Raw genomic sequence first — 19,099 nt, 5'->3', positions numbered from 1 at the left:
CCCAATCCTTACAGAAGACAATTTTACTATCTCTCAAATTAGACATTACGTAAGCTCAATATTGCGAGACATACCGGATGATGCTAGAACACACCCTCTAAATTTAATATCCATTAAAGCCCAAATGGGAACCTATTCTATGAGTCTTATATATAAATCATTAAAGCCTTCTATACATTGGCCAGACTCTTCACCAGGCCCTGGAAAATGGGTTGCTCAATTAATGAACTGTCGGGTAAATGACCTTTTGAAAGCCACTCTGCGTATTAACTCTATATTACCATATGACAGTTACATAACCATGTCTCTTATGATATTTCATAGAGCATACATCTCCCCGGAGGTCAAGTCTAAAATGTCCCCCTCAGGGGACTATCCCTTCCCTAAATGCTTACACTCTCCAGCTGATATTTTCCATTGCCTTTGGGACTGCCCAAAAATAAGGGAGGTGTGGGATACACTTCTGCAACATCTCATCAACACTTTTGGCATATCTATCTCTCTCTCCCCGGAGTGGGCCATATTTAATATTCTCGCACAAGACCAGTTGGTGAGGCTTTCTGTCCAGCAGCGCCGCATCTTGTTCATATGGGCGGCAGCCACACGTAAAAGCATTCTCTGTTGTGAGTTCATTTTCCCCTTCATCACTGGGGTCTGGTGAACTCCCTATTCTGGTAAAGGAAGGTAATGAGCCTGATTATCAGGCACCTGAGTCTAATGAGGATGACTGGCTGAGTGGAGTCACGGACTGGATATAAGGCTGCCGACGCCCTTCTGCCCTGCGGGTGATTTCTCTGTGGACTTCTAGGACACCAGTCTGATTCCTGCTCCTCTAAAGCTAAGTTTTCTGTTTTGCCTGTTAGCTTTTTGTTTTGTTTTTTGTTTTCCTTGCTTTTCAGTATTCTGCCATTCCCTGCTGGGGTGAGCTGAATCTCCTTTTGCCTGTAGCTCTGTCTTCAGTATATTCCTGAGTACTGACATAGCTTTTCTGAAGCCTAGCATCTTCAGGGCCTTTTTCACTGTCAGTCTGTTGGCTCTTATTTTCATAGGGTTTTTCACGGATTGCAGACAGCAGCCTTCCTGTCCTTTTCTATCTAGTTAGCTTGGGCCCCTCTTTGCTCAGTCTATCTTTCTGTCTTAGTATTTTCATCTTGCTTCACCGTCATTATATGTTTGGGGATGCCTATTGCTTTGGGGTCTGCTCTGGGGCAGTTTAGATTTCCCCTTTCTTTCTTTAGGCCTATTTAATTCTCCGGCTGTGATCGAGGGGTCTAGGGCATCGTAGGAACCCCCCACGGCTACTGCTAGTTGTGTTGATAGGTTCAGGGGTCTGCAATCCGATAGCTGCCAACTTCTCTGGTTTTCTGGACTTAGCTAGCATTTCTGTTTTTGCCTCCTACGGTGACTCAATCATAACAGAATCACCCGCCATACCGCAGATCCTAGGGTACTCAATAGCAGGAAAGAATTGTGTTTAAAAAAAAGTGTGTGTATATTCTTTCCTCTATATCTCTGAGGCCGTAGGGGGAATTTTTTTTTTCTCAATGGAGATAAAGCAATTGTCTGATCGTGTGGAGCAGCTCGCTGCGGAAGTGCGGGGAATTTCCGCCTACATTGCTCGTTCGCATGCTGTTGAACCAAAGATCCCTACACCTGATGTATTTTTTGGGGATCGATCTAAATTTTTGAGTTTCAAAAATAATTGTAAATCATTTTTTGCCTTGTAGCCTAACTCGTCAGGGAGCTCCGCGCAGCAGGTTAAAATTGTCATCTCTTTGCTGCGTGGCGATCCCCAGGATTGGGCGTTTTCTTTGAAACCAGATGATCCTATTCTGACTTATGTGAACGCATTCTTTCAAGCTTTGGGGTTGTTGTATGACGAACCTAATACTATTGATCAGGCTGAAAAGACCCTGTTGGCATTGAACCAGGGTCGAGATTCTGCAGAGTTGTACTGTCAAAAGTTTCGAAAGTGGGCAGTCCTTACTACCTGGAATGATAATGCCTTGGCTGCTCTCTTTCAGAAGGGTTTGTCAGAAGCCGTAAAAGATACTATGGTGGGATTTCCTGTTCCCTCTGGTCTGGACGATTCTATGTCATTAGCCATTCAGGTTGATCGGCGTTTACGTGAACGCAGGATTGCACGAGAGGTGTTGCCACCGGTTGAACAGACGTCTGAACCTATGCAATGTGATAGAGTTTTGTCTAAGGCGCAACGTCAGGAGTTCAGAAGGCGTAATAAGCTGTGTTTTTTCTGTGGAGATGCCTCGCATATTATTTCTGTTTGTCCTAAACGAGAGAAACGCTTTGCACACACGTTTTCTGTTGGTGGTGTTCAACCTAAGTTTCTTCTGGCAATTACTCTGATCTGCTCCCTGTCCACATTTTCCGCCAAGGCTTTTGTGGATTCGGGAGCAGCGCTAAACCTAATGGACTTGGATTTTGCTAAACATTGTGGATTTCCGATGACACCTCTGCAGACGCCTATCCCTTTGAGGGGGATTGATGCTAATCCTTTGGCTAAAAATAAACCTCAGTTTTGGACCCAGGTGGTCATGCGGGTCGCCCCAGACCATCAAGAAAATTGCAGATTTTTGGTATTGCATGGTCTGCGTGATGCTGTTGTTCTGGGGTTTCCCTGGTTGCAAATTCATAATCCAGTTTTGGATTGGAAATCTGTGTCTGTGGTGAGTTGGGGTTGTCGGTGTGCCTTTAGTGAGGCTCCGTTTTTTTCCACCTCTCCTCAGTCGCATGATGTTCCTGACTATTTGGCGGACTTTTATGATGTATTTAGTGAGAATGAGTCTGCGTCCTTGCCTCCTCATAGGAGTTATGACTGTGCAATTGAACTAAGCCCGGGGTGTAAATTTCCCAAGGGCCGGCTCTTCAATTTATCTGTACCCGAGCACGAGGCTATGCGGTCCTATATTAAGGAGGCGTTGGAGAAGGGTCATATTAGACCATCCTCTTCACCCTTAGGTGCCGGGTTTTTTTTTGTGGCCAAAAAGGATGGTTCTTTAAGGCCTTGTATTGATTATCGTGCCCTCAATAAAATTACTATTAAATATCAGTATCCGTTACCCCTGATTTCGGATCTATTCTCTAGAGTTAGAGGTGCTTGCTGGTTTACCAAGCTTGACCTCAGGGGGGCGTATAATCTTATCCACATTAAGCAGGGGGATGAATGGAAGACGGCGTTTAATACTCCGGAGGGACATTTTGAGTACCTGGTGATGCCTTTTGGGCTCACTAATGCCCCTTCTGTCTTCCAGTGCTTCATGAACGATATTTTCCGAGACTTTGTCGATAAATTTTTGATTATCTATCTGGATGATATTTTGATCTTCTCCAAGGATTGGGATTCTCATGTGGAACATATTCGGACTGTGTTCCGGATCTTCAGGGAGAATTCCCTGTATGTCAAAGGATCGAAATGCCTTTTTGGAGTACAGAGGATTTCATTTTTGGGATTTATTTTGTCTCCGTCAACTATTGAAATGGACCCGGCCAAGGTACAGGCCATTTATGATTGGGTTCAGCCCACTTCTTTGAAGGCCCTCCAGAAGTTTTTGGGTTTTGCTAATTTTTATCGGAAATTTATAGCAAAATTTTCTAGTATTGCCAAGCCATTGACTGATCTGACTAAGAAGGGTGCTGATGTGTTGAATTGGTCTCCTGAGGCTGTTGCTTCCTTTCAGGAGCTGAAGCGAAGATTTACCTCCGCCCCGGTTTTGCGGCAACCTCATGTCTCACTCCCGTTCCAGGTAGAGGTGGATGCTTCTGAGATTGGTGCAGGAGCTGTTTTGTCCCAAAAGGATCCTGTAACATCTAAAATGAATCCCTGTGCTTTCTTTTCCCGAAAGTTCTCTCCATCTGAACGTAACTATGATGTGGGGAATCGGGAACTGTTGGCCATGAAATGGGCATTTGAGGAGTGGAGACATTGGTTGGAGGGAGCTAAACATCAAGTTGTGGTCCTCACTGACCACAAGAATTTGATTTACCTAGAGTCGGCTAAACGCTTGAACCCTAGACAGGCTAGGTGGGCCTTGTTTTTTACACATTTTGATTTTGTGGTCTCTTTTCTTCCTGGAACTAAGAATGTCAAGGCAGACGCCCTCTCTAGGAGTTTCTTTGCTGATTCTCCTGTGGTGACCAAGCCTGCTACCATCTTAGGCGAAGGGGTAGTTCTTTCTGCCATCTCGCCCGATTTGAGACTTGCTCTGCAAGAGTACCAGGAGGACAAACCTGAGCGTTGTCCCAGTGGAAAGTTGTATGTTCCTGACCAGTGGAAGAAGAGAGTGATGTCTGAAGTTCATTGCTCTGCATTGGCTGGTCATCCAGGTATTTTTGGTACTAGAGATCTGGTGAGTTGCTCTTTTTGGTGGCCCACCTTGTCTCATGATGTCAGGAATTTTGTGCAGTCCTGTGGGATTTGCTCCCGGTCTAAATCTTGTTCTCGCTCTAGTGGGTTGTTGATGCCTTTGCCGGTCCCCAGGAGGCCATGGACCCATATTTCAATGGATTTCATCTCTGATATGCCGGTCTCTCAAAGAATGACTGTTATTTGGGTGATTTGTGATCGGTTCTCTAAGATGGTTCATCTTGTACCACTCCCTAAGTTGCCATCTTCCTCTGAGTTGGTTCCCCTGTTTTTGCAACAGGTGGTTCGCTTACACGGGATTCCTGAGAACATTGTATCTGACAGAGAAGTTCAGTTTGTGTCTAGATTTTGGAGGACTTTCTGTTCCAAGCTGGGAATTCAGTTGTCCTTCTCCTCTGCTTTTCACCCTCAGACCAATGGGCAGACAGAGAGAACAAACCAGACCTTAGAGTCATATTTGAGATGTTTTATTTCCGCTGATCAGGATGATTGGGTTTCATTTTTGCCCTTGGCCGAATTTGCTTTAAATAATAGAGCTAGTTCTGCCACTTTGATGTCACCTTTTTTTTGTAACTTTGGGTTTCATCCTCGATTTTCTTCAGGGCAGGTGGAGCCTTCTGCCTGCCCAGGTGTTGACACTGTGGTGGAGAGAATGCACCAGATCTGGGACCAAGTGGTGGATAAGTTATCTCTCTCCCAGGAAAAGGCCCAGCGGTTTTCCAATCGACATAGGACCATTGTTCCCCAGTTTAAGATTGGTGATATGTTGTGGTTATCATCAAAAAATATTGCTATGAAGGTGGCTTCTCCTAAGTTTAAGCCTAGATTTATTGGACCTTACAAGATTTTGGAAATTATTAATCCGGTCTCTTTTCGTTTGGCTCTTCCTGTCACATTTAAAATCCATAATGTGTTCCATAAGTCCTTGTTGAAGAGGTTTGTTGAACCAGTTGTTCCTGGGGTGGCACCTCCAGACCCTGTATTGGTTGAAGGTAACATGGAATATGAGGTAGAGAAAATACTGGATTCCCGTCTGGCTAGACGGAGACTCCAGTATTTGGTTAAGTGGAAGGGTTATGGTCAGGAGGATAATTCCTGGGTCTCTGCCTCTGATATTCATGCCAAAAAATTGGTGTGTGCATTTCATCGGGCTCACCCTGATCGCCCTGGTGGCGTGGTTGAGGGTTCGGTGACCCCTCCTCAAGGGGGAGGTACTGTTGTGAGTTCATTTTCCCCTTCATCACTGGGGTCTGGTGAACTCCCTATTCTGGTAAAGGAAGGTAATGAGCCTGATTATCAGGCACCTGAGTCTAATGAGGATGACTGGCTGAGTGGAGTCACAGACTGGATATAAGGCTGCCGACGCCCTTCTGCCCTGCGGGTGATTTCTCTGTGGACTTCTAGAACACCAGTCTGATTACTGCTCCTCTAAAGCCAAGTTTTCTGTTTTGCCTGTTAGCTTTTTGTTTTGTTTTCCTTGCTTTTCAGTATTCTGCCATTCCCTGCTGGGGTGAGCTGAATCTCCTTTTGCCTGTAGCTCTGTCTTCAGTATATTCCTGACTACTGACATAGCTTTTCTGAAGCCTAGCGTCTTCAGGGCCTTTTTCACTGTCAGTCTGTTGGCTCTTATTTTCATAGGGTTTTTCACGGATTGCAGACAGCAGCCTTCCTGTCCTTTTCTATCTAGTTAGCTTGGGCCCCTCTTTGCTCAGTCTATCTTTCTGTCTGTGTTAGTATTTTCATCTTGCTTCACCGTCATTATATGTTGGGGGCTGCCTATTGCTTTGGGGTCTGCTCTGGGGCAGTTTAGATTTCCCCTTTCTTTCTTTAGGCCTATTTAATTCTCCGGCTGTGATCGAGGGGTCTAGGGAATCGTAGGAACCCCCCACAGCTACTGCTAGTTGTGTTGATAGGTTCAGGGGTCTGCAATCCGATAGCTGCCAACTTCTCTGGTTTTCTGGACTTAGCTAGCATTTCTGTTTTTGCCTCCTACGGTGACTCAATCATAACAATTCTCCATTTGTGGGCACAGGATGTAACACCTTCTTTAAGCTTAATTACTACAAAAGTAACATATCTCTTCAAAATGGATTGGATAGAGGCCTTACTTAATAAAGAAAAAGACACTGAACGCTTTTTTTCACATGGTCCTCTTTTATCAATACTCAGACATCTTCCACACGCCAGGCAATACATAGTAGTTTCCAGCTCACCAACTGGTATGAGAGCAGCTTGCCGGTAATATCCCTGTTAGACTGGATTGAATTTGTGTTTGCCCGGGGGGAGAGGAAGGGGAGGGGCGGGGGGGTTATAGTTGAAAAAATGCCGTTTAATGTTGTTAATATTGCATAAATGTTCTTCTCTAATGTTATTGGACACTATATGTATACTTTGAATTACACTCAATAAGGACATTTAAAAAAAAAAAAAAAGAAGGCATACATGTATATACACACACATCAGTTTCCCAGATATTCATCTCTTTGGGGAAACAATTGTGGCATACCTTAATATGACTGGGGATCGTCTTTAACGTGCTCACACCATCCACATCATGTGCGGTGAGTTTTTACACGTAGTACTCGGGATGTGAGGCCAATATAAATCAGCTTACAAGTACATATGGCATAATATAGAAACACGAGTTATATTTACTCGCGGCACTTGTCACATTAAGATTAACACATACGTTTTTGCCAGTATTAGATTAGGTCATGCACAATACCACATACCAATGTATTCTGTCTATGCTTAGACTAGAAACGTATTAGTTTATAGCCATTGTTTATTTGCCAATACCTAAGATGGAGTCTGGCCAATTAGTGATGTCACAGGGGTTTCCGCTTGACCCGCCGTGTCACCTATGTCGCAGGAAGTGATGTAATCTCCGGCTTACACAACACCACACATGTACTGCAAATTATACCAGAATGATTCACACCTGCGGTGGTATCTCTATAAGGTTAGTCTTGTCACACAGTATGGCACTACCCCCAAAGTAAGTGCACACGAAACGCACGTTGGATCTAAGATGGTTTCCCACATGGGTAATATGTGTAAAAGTTAATTGCGCCTTTGTGCTTGATACAGTTTTGTACCAATACTTGACTCCCCCTCTTTTTTGCTATTGAATTTGTCTCTATGTGTGTGTATATATATATATATATATATATATATATATATATACACTGTATATATATATATATATATATATATGGGTAAGCCTTCTTGTTGTTACAGTTTAATAAAAATATTGTTATATTTTAATGGTGGACTATTGACTCCATGTCTTTAGTAGCTAACCCCTTCACACCGCAGCCATTCAAAACAGCTGACATGTGCCGGGAGAGATGTGGGCTCAGCGCCGGAGCCCACATCAAAGGGGGAGACAAGACATGCACAGTACATGTACCTCGCATGTCATTAATGGGTCAATTCACTTGCCGGCAAAGGACAAAGAGCGCCGGCGCTTGCACACTGCAGTACTTTACTCAGGGGCAGATTAAGAGTGGCCAGGGCCACAGGCAGTTTGGGAGGCATGCACCCCCAGGTACCCACTGTATCACATGACATGTCACATTATCCCTCTCATAGTTAGGCTGGCCCACCAGCAGGGGCTGGCTGGCACTTTTCAGCCGGGGGGGAAATCACAAGGCAATGGCCATCGAGTTGCAGTCGCCCACCTTTGCCCAACTTATCTCTGGCTGCTGCATTAAAGTAACAGAGATAACAGGCTTTAAAAACAGGCTTGTTCATTGATATATAACTAGACCGGAGCTTGCTGCCTAGATATGGGAGCAGAACCAAGCTTACTGTCTACATAGATGCTGTAACAGAAGCAAACTGACTACAAAGACACGAGAAGAATTGATTACTATGTAGATAAAGGTGCAGAACTGACCTTATTAGAGAGATATAGAAGCAGAACCGAGCTTACTACAGAGCTATGGGAGCAGAAGCGAGCTTACTACAGAGATATGGAAGCAGAAGCGAGCTAACTACAGAGCTATGGGAGCAGAGCAGAGCTTACTACGAAGCTATGGGAGCAAAACCGAGCTTTCTACAGAGCTATGGGATCAGAACCGAGCTTACTACAGAGATAAGGGAGCAGAACCGAGCTTACTACAGAGCTATGGGAGAAGAACTGAGCTTTCTACAGAGCTATGGGAGCAGAACCGAGCTTACTACAGAGCTATGGGATCAGAACCGAGCTTACTACAGAGATAAGGGAGCAGAACCGAGCTTACTACAGAAATAAGGGAGCAGAATCGAGCTTACTACAGAGCTATGGGAGCAGATCCGAGCTTACTACAGAGCTATGGGATCAGAATTGAGCTTACTACAGAGATAAGGGAGTAGAACCGAGCTTACTACAGAAATATGGGAGCAGACCGAAGCTTACTCCAGAGATATGGGAGCAGCACAGAGCTTACTCCAGAGATATGGGAGCAGAACAGAGCTTAAGCCCCGTTACACACTGCGATATTGCTAGCAATATCGCTGTAAAGTCACCGATTTTGTGACGTTGCAGCGATATTGCTAGCGATATCGCTGCATGTGATACTTACCTCCGACCGGCTCCCCCGCTCGTTATCGCTGATCGCGTGAGAAGCTCCTGGACCATTCCTCGTCAGCCACTTCCTGCTGCGCTTCCTGTGGCGCCGACGAGCGACTCGTGGAGCCGGGCGGGAGGACGTCAGGATTGCCGCGTCTGACAGGTAAGTAGCGATCCCCGTCCCCAGCGATGTCGCTGGTTAGATCTGCCTGTGTGGCAGCTCACTAGCGACCACTTAGCGATGTACCAGTGATCCTGACCGGCTCATATCGCTGGTCGGGATCGCTGGTGCATCGCTAGGTGTAACGGTACCCTTACTCCAGAGATATGGGAGCAGAACTGAGCTTACTCCAGAGAAAAGGGAGGAGGACCGAGCTTACTACAGAGATAAGGAAGCAGAATCAAGCTTACTACTTAGATATTGGAGCAGAACCAAGCTTACTACAGAGCTATGGGAGAACCAAGATTAATACAGAACTACGGGATCAGAACCGAGCTTACTGCAGAGTTAAGGGAGCAGAACCAAGATTACTACAGAACTACGGGATCAGAACCAAGCTTACTGCAGAGATAAGGGATCAGAACTGAGCTTACTACAGAGATAAGGCAGCAGAACCAAGCTTACTACAGAGCTATGGGAGCAGAACCAAGCTTACTACAGAGATAAGGGAGCAGAACTGAGCTTACTACAGAAATATGGGAGCAGAACGGAGCTTAGGCTGGTTTCACACTAGCATATGGAGGAGCTGCAGAGGGATGTGGATTTCCACAGTGAAGCTCCGCCCACTGCAGCGCCTCTTCCGGTCAGCTCCTCTGTCGGCATGCAGCTTGTGTACCCTATTTTTAGCATTGGGTATGCAGGCCGTGCCAATGTAAGCGGATGCCTCCACCTGCGTCTTTTTGATGGTGTGGCGACCACAACAAAATGCAACACATTGCATTTGGCGCAGGTCGCCGCACCGTCAAAAAGACGCATGCAGAGTCATCGGCATACATCGGCACAGCCAGCGTACAAAATGCTAAAGATAGTTTATTCAAGCCGCATGCCGACGGAGGTAGAGCTGACCGGAGGAGGCGCTGCAGTGGGCGGAGCTTCACTGAGGAAGTCTGCATCCCTCCGCAGCTCCTCCATATGCTACTGTGAAACGAGCCTTACTCCAGAGATATGGGAGCAGAACAGAGCTTACTACAGAAATATGGGAGCAGAACAGAGCTTACTCCAGAGATATGGGAACACAACAGAGCTTACTCCAGAGATATGGGAGCACAACGGAGCTTACTCCAGAGATATGGGAGCACAACGGAGCTTACTACAGAGAAAAGGGAGCAGGACCGAGCTTGCTACAGAGATATGGCAGCAGAACCAAGCTTACTACAGAGCTATGAGAGCAGAACCGAGCTTACTACAGAGCTATGGGATCAGAACCGAGCTTACTACAGAGATAAGGGAGCAGAATCGAGCTTACTACACAGCTATGAGAGCAGAACCGAGCTTACTACAGAGCTATGAGAGCAGAACCGAGCTGTCCATTACCTTTACATAACAAAACACTATACAGAGACCAATGACACCACCATACAACTTCTACTACATAATGACAAATTTAGCCATTACTAGAAGACAAAAGACTACTAAAAAGAGCAATATTACCACCTTACTGTACTGATGAGGCAGCCTCATCCACTGGATAATGTTTCACTGTCAGACCGCTATGACTGATATGCATCCCTCCTGATGAACCTGCAGCAGGGGGAATCGCGTTGAAAGTATGCGGACTATATCTGAGGAATCACGTTATCATGGACTTTTTGGCTGTCATGGTGCAAAATATATGGTCACAGATAAGTACTAGACCTTTAACAAATGGGCTTATATATACTGATACCTGGTGATCTGAATTAATGGTATGTAATATATCTAAATATCTAAAGTGGCTGTGTTACCATATATATATATATATATACTGTATATATATATCTGTTGATGTGTGGATCTAGCATTTTAAATTATGCTTATTTATTGTTTATGATATCTTCGGTTATTTGATATCAGTTAAGCCTATATTGCCTGCTCTTTAGTTATCATTGTGAGGCTACAATCTATCTTGAATATGAGCAGACTTGATCAGGGTATAGCCCTTATGTTAGTAGTGGCCTGACATAAATGGATTAGTAAATTTATCTCCTGTGACAAATCATATATTCCAAATATTTAACTGAGTGGCTTTAGGAAGGGTCATATTTGAGGAAATTTGCTACATAAATTTGGTATCCTTGGCTCTATTTACACTGTATGTGAATGGTGTGTATTAACTTAGATTGGACTCTCCACTTTTTCTTACATCTATATGTGATTTTATAAATTCATCTTATTACACTCATGAAGATACTCTAAATAAGTGGATACAGGTCACCTGGCCCTCTGTTTCTGTTGCCATATGCAACAGAAATGGACTTATTGTTTATGTAAAGGAGGACAACACAACTAGCCTGACAGCAGATGGCGATAGTGTGAAGTTATATGTTTGCTTTATTGTGGGGAGGGAAGCTATCTTGTTGTTGTTACCTTTACTTTCGCTTTTGAGTGTATTATACCAGCAGCACGGGCTGTGTGCTTCTGAATTCTCTTATCTCATGTTTACCCATAAGAAGTAAATACTGTTTACTCAAGATAACTTGCTCAGTGAAGTTCTCTTATGCTCCAGTGGATTCTCAAAAGATGCACTCTGCTACAGGTTATGGGCCCAGGAGATAGTCCCAGAACACAGAATCCCAGACACACTCAAAACCCCAAGCAATAACCTCAGATACCGGAGAAGCAGATAAGATAAAACCCAGTGAACGGAGGCTGAAAGAATCCAGATACAGAGGGACAAAGGAATTTATGATTCCAGGAACTGGATGACCGCACACTGGAGATCATTACAGAGAATCACCACACACAGGATATACAGGAACTCTATAGAAGAATGAAAGACGAATATCTTCATAAAACAAGTAAGATAATATTAAAGTGATGGCAGCACTGAGTTGAAACTCACAGTAGCTAAGCTGAACAGTGAAAATTATCAGTTATGGAAATTCAAAGTAGAGATGTTGTTATCTAAGGACGATTTACGGGAAGTAATCATTACAGATAGACCTGATGAAGATAATCAGACATGGGATAGAAAGAATAAAGAAGAGAGAGCCACCATTAGCTTATTAGTGGATGATGCTCAATTAATACACATAAGAAATGAACAAACAGCGAAAGGAATGTGGGACGCATTAAGAACATTACATGAAAGATCCAGTTTAAATCACAAGTTATTTCTATTAAGAAAGTTTTACAGTATGAGATTGCGTGCAAATGACGACATGCAGAAGCACATATTCTCAATGATGGAAGTAATATCACAGCTAAGGTCTATTGGTAAAGACATTAACCCCTTCACCCCCAAGGGTGGTTTGAACGTTCATGACCGGGCCAAATTTACAATTCTGACCACTGTCCCTTTATGAGGTCATAACTCTGGAACGCTTCTATGGATCCCAGTGATTCTGACACTGTTTTCTCGTGACATATTCTACTTCATGATAGTGGTAAAATTTCATTCAAATAACTTGCGTTTATTTGTGAAAAAAATGGAAATTTGGCGAAAATTTTGAAAATTTCGCAATTTTCCAACTTTGAATTTTTATGCCCTTAAATCACAGAGATACGGCAAACAAAAAACTTGATAAGTAACATTTTCCACATGTTTACTTTACATCAGCACAATTTTGAATCAAAATTTTTTTTGTTAGGAAGTTATAAGGGTTAAAAATTGACCAGCGATTTCTCATTTTTGCAACACCATTTTATTTTTACGGACCACATCACATTTGAAGCCACTTTGAGGGGTCTATATGATAGAAAATACCCAAAAGTGACACCATTCTAAAAACTGCACCCCTTAAGGTGCTCAAAACCACATTCAAGAAGTTTATTAACCCTTTAGGTGCATCACAGGAATTTTTTGAATATTTAAAAAAAAAAATGAATATCTAACTTTTTTTCACAAAAAAAATACTTCAGGTTCAATTTTTTTTTATTTTACCAAGGGTAACAGGACAAATTGGACTGCAAAAGTTATTGTGCAATTTGTTCTGAGTACGCTGATACCTGATATGTTGGGGGGAACCAATGTTTCGGCGCATGGCAGAGCTCAGAAGGGAAGGAGTGCCGTTTGACTTTTTCTTTGAATCAGATCTTTTTTATTAAACATTCAGGAATCAATACAGAAAGAATATGACATCTTATATAGCTAGTAAAAATTACATTGAGAGCAGATATTATTTAAGGGGTAAAACTCTTCCTGTGTAAGAATAAATAAAAAGAAGAAATCTCAAAACACAGATATTTGCATAAAATTGAGCCTATAAACAACATGGCTCCACAAATAAACAGAAATCAAAATTATACATCAGTGCCTCATTTCAGCGGGAAAACCATCCCCGCCAGCCGCGCCACTCCGCATCATATTTCACCCCCCCCGCATATCAGGTCCAATCCACCCCAGCCCCCTCCCACTGCGCCACTCAAAATCTACTTCGCCACAAAGGGCACTAGACTTTATTTTCACCCCCGAAGCATCCCCTCATCGCAAGCACAACAGCAACTGGTCCAACATCGCATCCCGTACCAGTGTGCCCGAGGGGAGACCCGGTGACTCCATCCATGGCTGCCAAATTTTGTTAAACTTTCTTAATGCATTTCTTTTTAAATAAGCCCCCCTTTCCAATCTGATGACATTATTTAGTTTATTTTTAAGCTCTGACAATGTTGGTGGCATAGGATCCAACCAATGATATGCAAGTATCTTTCTTGCCTGATACAGGATGCGTGCTATTCCCAGGGCCACTGCAGAGTCCGGGTCAACCCTCTCCTCCCACAAATTCAACAAACATAGACGAGGTGACGGTCGTATTGTGATATGGTATACTTGGGCTATGAGTCCCAGGGTCTGCCTCCAGAAATCCCCAATGTGCCCGCACTCCCACATAACATGCATCAAGTGGGCATCATCCTGCCCACACCTAACACATTGTGTATTGGGCCTAAGTCCCATTTTAAATAATAAGCTGGGTGTTTTATATACCCTGTGAATGAGATATATTTGCGAAAGCCGCTGGCACTCAGAAACCGCCATTTTAGGGACCTGTTCTAGAATATCGGACCACTGGTCCTCCGTCAGGGGGCCAACGTCCCGTTCCCACTTATTCTTAGCAGCAGTCAGTGGATATGTCTCCAGATGGGCAGGCAATAATCTTTTATATAATTCAGAGATAAGTCCCCTAGAAGACTCAGATGTAAGCAGCATATGTAGTGTTTGATTATGTGTCACTATCACCGGATTTGTCCTTCTCTGTTTTTCCAATGCATGTCTTAGCTGTAAGTACTGATAAAAGAAGACGTGCGGGAGGTGAAATTCTGTTCTCAATTGTTCAAAACTCTTAAGAGTATTATTTTGCAAAATTTGTGACACCAGATAAATCCCTTTATCTTCCCATCTTCCGAACCCCACCAGCTTTTTGATCTCTTGCAAATCCGGATTTCGCCACAATGGCCACAATTCCGTAGGCCCATTTATCTTCAAAAGAGACTTACCCCTATCCCACACCCTGAAAATCATGGCCAACGTGGGGTATCGTGCCCCATTTATCTGCCGTCTTCCCACCTCCAACCGGCACCCTGGATATTTCCATACCGATCCTTCCCTCACAATATCACCACCATTGTCACACGCCCCGTCTCTACCCCAACCCTTAAGATGTTGCATCTGGGAGGCCATAAAGTATATGAATGGGTTTGGCACCGCCAATCCTCCCTCCTCCTTCCCTCGCTGCAGTATCTCCAAGCGAATCCTAGCCTGTTTTTTCTTCCAAATTAATTCCCGGAATAATGTATTTATTTTTGCAAAAAAGTCCCTACAGATCCACACCGGAGAATTATGTATCAAATATAATAATTGTGGCATCATTACCATTTTGATTAAGTTAGATCTACCAATATTCGACAACGGCAGGCGACACCAAGTATGTACTTTTGCTCTAAATCGCTGCAACAGGGGCTCCAGATTCAGAGCCCGAAAATCCATCGGGGCAGGACTAACAATTATACCCAGATACTTAAACCTCCGAACTACAGGGACCGGTATCTGCAAATCTGAGAAATCCGCCGGGAGAGGGTCTATCGGCATTAAAGCTGATTTGGACCAATTAATCCGAAGACCAGACCTCAGCCCAAATTCTCGAATGACCTCCATTGCCGGCAAAATCGAGGAATGTACCTTATCTAAATATAGAAGTAAATCATCCGCGTACAATGATATCCTCAACTCCACAGTTCCACATCTGAATCCCATTATTTCTCTGGACTTCCGAATTGCAACTGCCAATGGCTCCACCGCAGTAGCAAATAGCAAGGGCGAGAGCGGGCACCCCTGTCTAGTACCTCTCCCAAGAGGAAAAGACTCAGAGACCCTGCCATTAGCCCCAACCTTCGCCACCGGCGAGCCATATAACAGCCTCACCCAATTTATAAATCTGTGTCCAAAGCCCATTTTCCGAAGTACCGCCCACAAAAAACCCCACTCCAGACTATCGAACGCCTTAGCGGCGTCTAAGGACAAAATTGCTCTTCCCCCCAACTCCCCAGAACTATGTTGAATCCCCAAGTATAGTTTCCTAAGGTTCATAGATGTGGCTCTGCCTGGGATAAATCCCGTCTGATCCTTCTGTATAACAGATGAGATAACTCGGGACATCCTATTGGCGAGTACCTTGGCCAATAATTTAACATCTGTTGATAATAGGGAAATCGGGCGATATGAATCCGGAACCTCTGGATCCTTTCCGGGCTTTAATATTAAAACTATCAAAGCTTCCCTCATAGATGGCGGGAGGACCCTCTGCCTTTCAGCCTCTTCAAATACCTTAAGTAGCTTAGGTAGCAGTAAGGGTGCATAGGTTTTGTAAAACTCGCCAGGCAGGCCGTCCGTTCTCGGAGCCTTTTCATTTTGCATCTGACCAAGCGCCTCCTCCAACTCCTCCAACAGGATGTCCCGATCCAATGAATCCCTATCGCTATCAGCCAATGCAGGGAGAGAGAGAGCATCCAGGTACTGCTCAATCTCAGTCTCCGTGAGACTGCAATCTGATGTGTATAGTCGCATATAATACCTCCTTATCTCACTCACTATGTCCGCACTGTCTGTCACAAGACCACCCGAGTCCGTTTTTAGCCTATTGATATATGAAGATTCGTTCTGTTCTCTGATGACCGTGGCCAATAAATGTCCTACTCCCTCCCCCTCTATAAAATATTTTTGTTTGAGGAAATAACGTTTATTTGCTGCCGCCGACATGAGGCTTTCCCTGAGCGACCCCTGTGCCTTCTCCAAAGCTTTTTTAGTTTCCTCTGTCGGGTTGAGTATCACCGCAGCCTCCGCAACAGACACCTCCTGGATCAGACTCTGGGTGTAGCGTCTATTTTGGCTTTTCCGTGTGCATATTTCTCTAATATATAAGCCCCAGACATAGGCTTTCATGGAATCCCAGACTGTGTGAGATGATGCAGAGTACTCATTAAGTTGAAAATATTCTAGAATGGCATCATGCAAAGATCCCCCTATAAGCTGGATCCAGAAGGGATTACGCTTCCAGATAGGTCTAGACAGGGTGAGGGGGTGTCCCCATGAAAGTGTGACATGTAGCGGCGAGTGATCAGATACACTTCTAGGCAGGTAGGCCACCCCTCGTACATATGGGGTCATGGAGTGTATTCCCAATGGCCAGGTCTATCCGTGACATAGCGTGGTGGGAGCTACAGTAGCAGGAAAACTGTCTGGCTGTGGGGTTTCGGACACGCCAAAGATCTACCATACCCAGCTCCACTAACGTTCTAGCAAATGAGGTTGAGGCTGCATCTTCTGATATGTTTCCCGAATGCAACTTATCCAAATAGGGATGCAAATATGTATTAAAATCTCCTATTAGAAGAGTCGGCGCAGGGGAAAGGAACCCAAAATAGACAAGATTCTTTTTACTGGTTCGACTGAATAGGGCGGGGGGATGTACATGGCAACCAAAATAAATTGTATACCGTATAACGTGCAAAGCAAACATACAAATCTGCCCCCAGGGTCAACCACTGATTTAGTACATGAGAAGGGGATGGACCTGTGCACCAGCACACTGACACCCTGCGCATGGGTCGAGTACGTGGAATGATATTCATGTGAAACCCATCCCTTTCTTATCCAATGAATATTATCTTTCACCATGTGGGTCTCAGACATACACAGGATAGCCGGGAGAAATTTCTGCATATTAGTAAATATAGCACATCTCTTATTTGCATCCCCGAGCCCCCTAACATTCCACGCTACAATATTAAGTGATATCGCCATAAGAGCAGACTAAAAAATGAGAAATCGGAGCATACTCCACTCCCGAGGGAGAGAGGCAATCTCCACCATCCCTCAGTACAATGAATTGGGTGACACGGCTGACGCACATCACATCCCACAGAACAATTAGGGAATACAACAACAAACGAAAAAAACAAAGGAGGGAGAGAGAGCACTGCACACCAGTGCACAGCGCCCCTACCCCCAAACACAAGTGTAACTTGCACATTTCTCTCAAATAGAGAGAATCAGGGCTAGAAAACTCGCCCAGAGTCCATGCAGGGAGAAGGGTCCACAGCTTGTCACTGTAACGAGTGTCCACAGCAATCCGGTCAGCTCCCGCCCTGAATCCGAAATGGAATGAACAGTAGTAATTATACCAGCATAGCGTCCTAGACAAAAAGGAGTAACAACACCTGGTGGCGAAAAAAGGGAGAACTTCAAGTATTCTTCCTCCTCATGGACCTCTCATTAATATCCAGCCAGGACAGCGCCATTCCCGCCGTATCAAAAAAGTGCGTTTCTCCATTCACATCAATCCGCAGTCTAGCAGGGTACATCATGGAATATGTCACCTGTAAGTCACGTAGGCGTTTTTTAATCTCAATAAATTGCGCCCTTTTACGCTGCACCTCCAGGGAAAAATCAGGGAAAATGGAGACTTTCCTCCCATTAATAGCAAGTTCCTTAATGTCTCTGGATCTGCGCAGGATAGCATCTCTATCTTTAAAGTGTAGGAGCTTGAGCAAGATGGGACGCGGGGGTGCTCCAGGCGGGGGGGAACGCGTAGGGACCCTGTGTGCTCTCTCAATAGTAAAGAATGGGGACAAAATATCTTTACCAAAGGTGTCCATTAGCCATTTTTCAAAAAAGCCCAGTGAGTCAGTCCCCTCCGTCCTCTCCGGAACCCCCACCAGTCGCAGATTACTTCTACGGGAGCGGTTCTCTAAATCATCCACCTTGTTCAGCAGTATTGTAATATTTTACGTGGCTTTTCCCAGCTCCCGTGTTATTGGTGGCAATTTATCCTCCGTCGCACCAACACGCTCCTCCAGTTCCCCCACCCTGGCAGTCACCCCCCGCAGCTCTTGTTTAATACAGGCCATGTCCTTGGTGACAATCTCCATTTGATTACTTAGAGTGGCCAGTGTGGTATTACAGGAGTTAATTGCTGCGAGGATTTCTCCCAGCGTGGACTCAGCAGTCACAGACTCCGGCTGCTCCCCATCCCCCACTCCTTCCTCCTCCAGCACAGGCCCCTGTGTCTGCACGTGTCGGGCTGAAGGGGGGCCCAGTTTACTCACTGTTCCCTCCCTGGAGAGATGATCCTCCAGCTCCACGCTGCATCCAGCGTCTGCCTCAGTCTGTGCACTGGGCGATCGAGCAGCAGCAGGAGGCACCCTTGCATATCGTTCCAGCCTGCCAGCAGCTCCCATCGATCCACTACCGGCCGACTTGTTGTTTGCTGGCGCCATCCTGGATGTAGCAGAGGCGCGCCCCGGCGTCTCCTTATCTTTTTTACTGCTGCGGTTCGACATGGCCCAAGGATCCTCCGCTGTCTAGACGCCCAGGGAGATATTGCAGCCCTCCAGGTCAGTGGGACTCGTCAGCAGTGCCGGTAATCAGGATTTATTGTCGGATCCGGGCAGGAGCTCTCTCACTCCACGTCCTCCCTACATGAGGTCCAGGCCGTTTGACTTTTTCAATGCAAAATTGGCTGGAATT

The sequence above is a fragment of the Dendrobates tinctorius genome, unplaced genomic scaffold, assembly GCF_039654945.1.
Source record: "Dendrobates tinctorius isolate UK_male_01 unplaced genomic scaffold, ASM3965494v1 ptg000397l, whole genome shotgun sequence".
NCBI classification, from domain to species: domain Eukaryota; kingdom Metazoa; phylum Chordata; class Amphibia; order Anura; family Dendrobatidae; genus Dendrobates; species Dendrobates tinctorius.
The sequence above is the reverse complement of the archived record's forward strand: the minus strand, read 5'-3'. Positions refer to the sequence as shown.